This window comes from Talpa occidentalis, unplaced genomic scaffold, assembly GCF_014898055.3.
Source record: "Talpa occidentalis isolate TD23 unplaced genomic scaffold, MPIMG_talOcc4v2.1 talOcc4.3, whole genome shotgun sequence".
Classification (NCBI taxonomy): domain Eukaryota; kingdom Metazoa; phylum Chordata; class Mammalia; order Eulipotyphla; family Talpidae; genus Talpa; species Talpa occidentalis.
In genome coordinates, this window is record NW_023603184.1 from 30,348,785 (window position 1) to 30,357,971 (window position 9,187).

Below are 9,187 nucleotides of genomic sequence, written 5' to 3' on the forward strand. Positions count from 1 at the left end.
TCATGGTTCTGTAAAATAACATACTCTGATTAAATGAGTTAATAGATCAAAGGAAACACAGAAATTTTGCTAGGAGGTAAGAGAAGTCACGAGAAAGCCTCTTGCAGGAAACTAACCTTGATAAAGGGAAAGAAAGATTTGTTGTCAAGACCCTGACAGTTTAGAGTTACTTCCCCAAACTGGCTGTACATCAAAATCACCTGGGGAGTGTAGTAACTATTCAGTGCTCAGACTTGACCCCTGGAGATTCAGATTAATTTAGCAGAGTGGGACCTGGGATTACATGTCTTTATCAATACCTAGATGTGCTGATGTAATAAACCTTCAGAAGTTATTTTGAAAAAATAGGTTTAGGGCATAGTTTAAAAAGTATATATTGTTAAAACTTCAATCTCCAGGTCTTTTAAAAGTTTTGATGTCATTCTCTCATGTCATCAGATTGTTTTTCTGACTTTCTTTTTTTGAAACACCCACAAGGTAATGTCTTTTCTATAATAGAAAGCAAGGTTCTGACTCATTCTTTTGCTATTATATTAGATTACTGTAATATCTCTTGTGTTGAATCAGATGGAACTCTGTTTTCTTGTACCACTGGAACAAAAATGGAATATAACTTCTAAGTATTTGATTATGGGCTATTAGATATTAATATTTACAGTTCCTTTAAATATTCAAGTTGATTGCCACTAAATTACACTAGTAGCCTTTGGTTGAAACTTCCTTTTTAGTACAGAAATGACTGCCTTCTAGAATCAGATTTTGTTTTTTTAATCCAATAATATTTGAATTTAGTTATACATATATAAAGAACCAGTGTTCTTTCTTTCAGTGTTTGCTACAACCATGAAAAGTAGATAAATACTCCAGTGACTTAACAAAAGAATGATTTCTCCAAGGAGTCTACTGTTATTATTTGGCATTCATCAGAACTTCCTGAAAGCCTCTGGAAATCTTTCTACTCCTTCCTTCTCCAATCCTATAATGTACTAAGGAAATATCCCTACAATTCTATTATTGAGGATTTTTATATTGGGCCTCTTATATTCTTCATTCTCAGTAGCAAATTCATTTGCTCATTCAGTAGTTTTTTTGAGCATATACTATAATCTAGAAATTAAGTGGTGAACAAGATAGGCACCACTCCTGTTATAGTGGTATTTACAGTGTGATGTGAAAGAAAATAGATGATAATAATATAATTTGATATTGTAATTGTATCAGGGAGTGTTCCACCAGTGAACTAGAAGAAGTACCAGTTGAAGATTTATATATACTTATACATGTCTGTCTCGGTGTGTATATATCTACCATTATAATCATCTATCATCTATCTAGATATTAATTGCAAAAAAAGTAGCTTATGCAACTAGGGACTGGCCAGTCAACTCCAAAGTTCCTTGGGCAGGTATTCAGGAAAGGAAGCTTGAAAATTCTCAGGGACAAACTGACATTAGTTCACAGGGGATTTTCTTATTGTTCAGGTAAATTTCCATTCTGTTTTTTTTTTTTTTAAGATTTATTTATTTATACAAGCACTGGGTACAGTCAGAGGCATGGGAGGGTGAGAGAATTCACCAGAGCCAGACCAGGGAACAGAACAGGCAGAGTGATGAAATACACTGCTGAGGGGAGCAGAGGGCGGCAGGAGAGGTCTGCGCGCCATGTGGGACCCTTTCCAGGGTGGGGATCGAACCGGCTCTGCAGAGGCTGTGGGCAGCTTGCAACCCAGTGCTCAACTGCTGCGCCACTGGGGAGGCCCATCCATTCTGCTTTTAAAGCCTTTCAGCTACTTGAAGTAGGTTCACCATGATTATGGAGAATAATCTCCTTTACATAGTTAACTGACTATAGATGCTGACTGCCCCTAAAAACTTCTTCCACAGCAACATCTTGTTTAGGGTTTGATAAAGTGAGTCAGTATGATAGCTTAGCTGATGTCATACATAAAACTGACCCTAACAGAAATGTTTGGAAAATGGTACAGAAAGTGCAATATGCCAAGGACATGGCAGCATCTATCATATTCTGTCATCTTCTAAGAAGAATAAGATGTTTTTCTGAAAAAGGTAACAATTAAGGGAAGCCCTGAGAGAAGATCAGGTATTAGACAGATAAAGAGGTAGATAGAGAATATTCTGGATGTGGAAATAGTGTCAGTAAATGTCCAGAAACTATAGAGAGAGCACTAGAGATATTATTCTCTCTTACTTAAAAAAAAAAAAAAAACTCATTGAAGTAACACTGCATTATAACATTAGATAAGTTTCAGTTGTGCATTATTATGTATCAGCATCCATATATACATCTTTAAGCTCATCACTAAAAGTCCATTTCTATCCTTCACTATACAATTGACCCACTTTTTGTGATTTACCCACCTCTTTTTTTCCATTTCCCTTCTGATAACCACTAACTTGGCATTATGGTCTAAAGGTTTATTTTTTATTTATTTATTCATTGTCTTTTTATCATGTTGAGTAAAATCACAGTGTCTTTTCCCACCTAACTTCTTTCACTAAGCATAATACTCTCTAGGCTTAGTCACGTAGTTACAAATGTCAAGATTTAATCTTTTTTCCCCCCACATAGCTGAGTAGTGTTCTGCTGTGCACATATCCTCATCTTCTTTATCCAATAATCTGTCCATGGACACTTGGGTTGTTTCCAACTCTTGCCTATTGTGAATATGCTACAGTAAACATGGGGGTATATGTATCTCTACAAATTAGTGTTTTTTATATTCTTCAAGTAAATGTCCAGAAATGAGTAATTCCCTCTTCTTAGTGATTTTTCTGGCTTCCTTTATTCTGACTACATATGGGGTGAAGGTTATTCTAATAGAGACTATGATTTAATTCTCTTTGTTGGTAATTATTTTATTAGGTTGTTGTAATGTCTTTAGCGCTGACTCAGATAAAACTCTATTTCATGTTTTAATTTTCATTTCCAATAACCATTGAGATGAAGCAAGTTTTCATGTTTATTTGACATTCAGATTTCCTCCTCTGCAGATTGATTGCCTGTTTGTAACCTCTGCACATTATTCTCTTGGGTAGTTTTCTTCTCATTGTGGGTTATATATGACTTGGATATTGCTAGAAATAATTTTTATTTATATGCATTGCAGATATATACCCCAGAGAACATAAGTCCAAATTGGGAGTAACTTTGTACACTACATTTTTACGTGAAAGCAAGGGACCCCACTAAGAGAGTTCTGGGATGCTAGAGAGTCTGGGGCTATCTCAATTCAGAATTCTAGCCTCCTTCTAGAACAGAAACCCCATATTAAGTAAGAATAACGGGCAAAGGAAGAAAAAGAGGAAAAGAGCACGACTCACTAAGCACAGAATTTTTCACACTTCAAAGAAATGACAGAAGAGGGAGCTCTAGAGCCATGAAGCCAGAGTAAAGGTAGGCGGACTGCCTTCCTGCTAGTGCAGGCTCACATCCTGCTGAAATAAAATCAATAGAAAAGAAAAATAGTTAAACCTATTCAAAATGATTATCTGAAAATAAAAAAGGAAAATTATTTGCAGAATAACATTCTTTAATACAACAAAACAACCTAGAAAGACATGCTGCCACATAAAGGAAAACTATATTCTATTATTTTGAACAAGCTAAGAGAATTAAGAAAATTAGAGAAATTACTAAAGAACAACTTAAATTAGAATTAAAATAACTCAGTAATAATATTATTGAAGAGCAGAAAGCAGGGATATTTGAAAGCAGAGCTTACAAAAACAAGGAGAGTAACAGAAATAAAAGAATGTTTTAGAAATCAAGACTGAACTAGAAGCAACACATTGGTTAATAAATACTATGGATTAGACATAAAGAAAAACAGGAAGTGGAAAGAAGGAAAGTTTTAAATTAAAATTATAAAATAAATAAAAATGGATTTCAGAGAAAGTGATACAAAACATCAGCAAAATGTGTGTTTGTGTATAGATGGTGTGTTTATGTAAATTCCTGAAGAAGAAAACCAAAGCAACTGAATATTACAGAATACAAAAAAAACAGTCATTGAAGAAAACTATTCTGATATAAAAGGCAATTTGATATATAAAAAAATACACTGTGTATCCTGGAAAATCAACCCAGAATGACTGACACCAACGCATATTCTAGTAAAATAACTAGAACTTAATGTAAAATAAAATAAATAAAAAAAGATATTTCATAACAAAAATTTAAAGAAGCTTCAGCTACAAATTTTAAAAAATCATGCTCCAGCACTCATTCTGATTAAAAGCTTCAGCTGAGAGTGTCTTGTGGGCTCCTGGAAATTTTTGCATGGCTGTGGCCCTGGTCTGAGCCCTGGATACTTACCCAGGACAAAGCGATGTGCTCTCTAAGGACAGAATAATGTGACCAGTACAAATTTGTCCCCGTCGTACATTCTATTCTGTGCACTCATGAATCTGTCTCATCAGAAGAGAGGGAAGTGGGGGCCTGAGATGGGACAATCTAATTCATAATCTCAGTGATAAAATTATACAAGAGAATATATTGCATCCCACGGCAGGAAGAAATGGAAGATTGTGTCAGAGTTTTGCCTAATCATAATCACAAGGCATCAGTAGACCAAAGGGAAGATCTGAAGTGTCCTCTCATCACTAAAAAATAGAATAGTGTCTCTCAATGATGGATGAAGTTCTATTGTTAGACATTCATGCCTTTGGCTTAAATCTTATCTGGACCCACTGGAAATATTCAAAACACTTGACTATTCTGGTAGAAATGGTTTTTGCACCCTCAGAATCCTTTTAACCCTCTTAGCTGAAAAATTAAAGCATAACTCTTCCCATATTTGCTTAAAGCTACGTGACTAGTTGATGTCTTAATATGAGAATTGCAAGGCAAAGTGAGACAATTCTATCTTCATGATCTTCTGTTTTCTCTGGGAGAACAGTCAAGAAACTAAGGGTTCTACAGATGCCTTCTAGGGCCCAGCATTTGGTGGGCTTTAGAAAGTAATTGTGTCAAACCTCCCTGGTGGCACAAGGGGTTAAGTCTCAGCACTATAAAGCTATCAGCAGGCTGGCTAGGGAGTTGACCCACATGGCACAGCAGACCTCTGTCTCTCCTGCTGCTCCCCTCAGCAGTGTGTTTCAGTAGATCTTCCTGTTCTGCTCCCCACTCTGTCTCTGGTGAATCCTGCCACCCCTTCTCCCTCCCTCATCTCTGGCCTGCACCCCAGCTCTTGTATACATAAACACATAAAATAAATCTTAAAAAAAAAAAAAGTAGTTGTGTTAACACCAGGGGAAGTTTTCTGACCCCTGGATCACAGCCTCCCTGGGATTTTCTTGGTGCCCACAGTTCTGTGTGGTCGCCTCAGCTCCACCTTTGTGATTATGGTAAATGTAACATCTCTTAGAATGACACACAGTTTTTTAATATCTAAATCCCCATATAAAAAATTCAGTTCTGCTTTTAAAAAATCTAGAGTGGTATCTATTTCTGAAAGTGAACAGGATTGTCATAGATGTGAGTAAGCATGCTACCTAGGGAGAATGGATGAAGCAATATCGTGGAATAAAATTCCTTATGAGGGCATGGGCTCTAAAAAAATGGAGAGAAAACAAAGTTCTCGAGAAAACCAGTTCCATTTCATATTTGACTGAAAGATAACTTTCTTGAAGTCTGCTTCTTCCAGAAGAGTTTACCAGCAACTCAGTCTGGTCTTCTTCACAAAAATACAATAATCATCATCAGTGTCTCCTAGGAAACTTCCAAGTAAATCTCATTGCCATAATACAATGTCCTTTTTATGTCTATTTTGTCTTCTTCCTTGTTATGTCTATTGTGTCTTCTTCTACATCCACTTTTTTCATTCACCTCCCTATTTTAATAAAATAAAAGTATAAGATTGGAACAAAATTGCTGGTTGCAATAAACAGTTCTACAATAAACAAAAATCATGTAAAGGGGGTAATTATCACCTTAAGCACATTATAGAAATATCTCAAATAACAGACTAACGTTGTAACAACTTAAGAAACTAGAAAAAGAAGAATAAATAAACTCAACTCTATCCAAGAGATATCCAAAAGTTAGGCAGGGCTGAATGATAATGTTCACCTCTGATTTGAGGCACTCCTTCAAAACTGGGAGAGGTGATTATTTCATCTAATGCCTAGAAACCAATGCAGAGAGTGAAGTAATTTGAATAGAGGAAATGTGTTCCCAACAAAAGAACAAAATAGTCACAGAGGAAAAACTTTAATGGAGAGAAGTCACTTAACTGATAGAGAGCTTAAAGCAATTATCATTGTGACCCACTAAAGTTGTGAGAAGAAATCAACAGTGAGAACTTCAACAAAAAGATAGAAAATAGGGCCTCCCTGGTAGCAAAGGGGTTAAAGTCTCAGCTCTGTCAAGCTATCCCCAGCCACCACAGCATGAGTTCCTTTGATCACCCACAGCAGACCTCTCCTGTCTCACCCGCAGCTCCCCTCAGCAGTGTACTTCAGTAGTAGATCTGCCTGTTCTGCTCCCCACTCTCTCTCTCTCTGGTGAATCCTCTCACCCCCCTGCACCTCTGGCCTAGATGCCAATTCTTGTATGCATAAAAAAAAAATAGAAAATAAAAGTACCAAATAAAACTCATAGAGCTGAAGACTATAATTAGTGACCTAAAAAATGTACTAAGGGGGTTCAACAGCAGCCTACATTAAGCACAAGAAAGGATCAATGAATTCAAAGAGAGGGCAGTGGAATGCACCCAATCAGAAGTGCAAAAAGAAAAAAAGTAAAGATAAGGGATTTGGGGGCAACATCAAGTGACTGTCATTCACATTATAGGAGTCCCATAAGGACACTAGAGAGAAAAAGGGGTAGAAAATTTATTTGAGGAAATGACTGAAAACTTTCCTAATCTGGAGAAGGACACCAAAATCCAGATCAAGAAGTTCTAAAAATTTCTAATAGGTATGTTCTTTTTTTTTTTTTAATAGAGGCATGTTTTATTTATTTATTTATTTATATGTTTGTTTGTTTGTTTTGTTTATACATGCACTGGGTACAGTCAGAAGTGCAGGAGGGTGAGAGAATTCACCAGAGCCAGAGCGGGGAGCAGAGCAGGCAGAGGGACCGAAGTACACTGCTGAGGGGAGCAGCCGGGGATCGAACTGGCGCTGCAGAGGCTGCGGGCAGCTTCACAACCCAGCGCTCAACCGCTGCGCCACCGGGGAGGCCCCCAATAGGTATGTTCTAAAAAGAAATAAAAAGAGAAATTGAAAAATACCTTGAGACAAATGAAAATGGAAATATAATATGCTAAAATTTATGGGATGTAGCAAAAGCTGTTGTAGAGGAACATTCATAGTGACAAATGCATGCATTAAAAAATAAGAAAACGCAAACAACATAACATAATAACTCAAGGGAATAAAAAAAGGAAAAATGAGTTAAAGAAGGAAATAACAAAAATCAGAACAGAAATAAAATAGAGGCTTTAGAAAAGATGATTGGAACTAAGAATTTATTCTTTGGAAAGACAGGAAAATTTGCAATCTTTATCTAGACTCACCATGAACAAAAGTGAAAGGACTCAAAATAAGAAATGAATGAGGAGATATTACAACTGATACCACAGAAATATAAAGGATCATAAGATACTACTGTGAACAATTATACACAGACAGATATGACAACCTGGAAAAAATAGATAAGTTCCTAGAAATATACAATCTACCAAGACTGAATCATGAAGAAATAGAAAGTTTGAACAAATTGATTACTAGTAAGGAGATTGACTTATAATCAAAAACTTCTAATAGAAAAAAAGGCCAGAACCAGATGATTTCACAGGTGAATTCTACTAAACATTCTAAGAAGAGTTAAAGTTAATTTTAATTTGCAAACTCTTCCAAAATAATTGGAGTGGAGGAAGCACTTCCAAACTCCTTTACAAGGCCAAAAACTAGACTAGTACCAAAAGTAGACTAGGATGCCACAAGAAAATTACAGGCCTATATCCCTGATGAACGCTGATGTAAAAATCCTCAATAAAGATATTAGCAAACTGAATTATATGAAACATTAAAAGGATCATACAGTATCATCAAGTGGGATTTATTCTAAGGATGCAAGGACAGTTCAACATCACAAATTGATCAATGTCATAAACTACAGTAACAAAATGAACGGTAAAAGTTATATGACCATTTTGCCAGTTGCAGAAGACATTTTACTAAATTCAGCATCCATTTCCGATAAAAACTCTCAACAAAGTGGGGAGAGTTGGAAAGTTCCTCAACATAATAAAGACCATATATATCAAAACCCACGGCCAACATCATTTCACTCAATGGTGAAAAGTTGAAAGTTATTCCTCTAAGATCAAGAACAAAACAAGGATGCTGATCTCACTGCTTTTATTCAACGTATCGGAAGCCCTAACCAGAGCATTTAGTCAAGAAAGAGAAATAAGAGGCACCCGCATTAGAAAGGATGTAGTAAAATTGTCACTATCAGAAGATGACATGATATTATAAAATAGAAAACCATGAAGACACCACTAACACACTGTTGGAATAAACATATTCAATAAAGTTGCTGACTACAAAGGCAATATACAAAAATCTGTTATACTTTTATGCATCTTATAATGAAGTATCAGAAAGAGAAAATAAGAAAACTATCCCATTTACATCAAAGAATAAAATACCTAGGAATAAATTTATCCAGTGAAGTGAAAGAACAGTATACTAAAATCTATAAGACACTGATGAAATAAATTGAAGGTACAAATGAATGGAAAGATATTCTAAGCTCAATGATTAGAAGAATAAATGTTGTTAAAGGCCTGTACTTTCAAAATAATCTACAGATTCAGCGCAATCCCTATCAAAATTACAATGACTTTTTTTTATTTTCTTTTTTTATAGAGGCATGTTTTATTTATTTATTTGTTTGTTTGTTTTGTTTATACAAGCACTGGGTACAGTCAGAAGTGCGGGAGGGTGAGAGAATTCACCGGAGCAGGGGGGGGAGGGGGGCGGGAAGCAGGCAGAAGGACCGAAGTACACTGCTGAGGGGAGCAGCGGGCGGCAGGAGAGGTCTGCGCGCCATGTGGGACCCTCCTCTGGTGGCCGGGGAGCAGCCGGGGATCGAACCGGCGCTGCAGAGGCTGCGGGCAGCTTCGCAACCCAGCGCTCAACCGCTGCGCCACCGG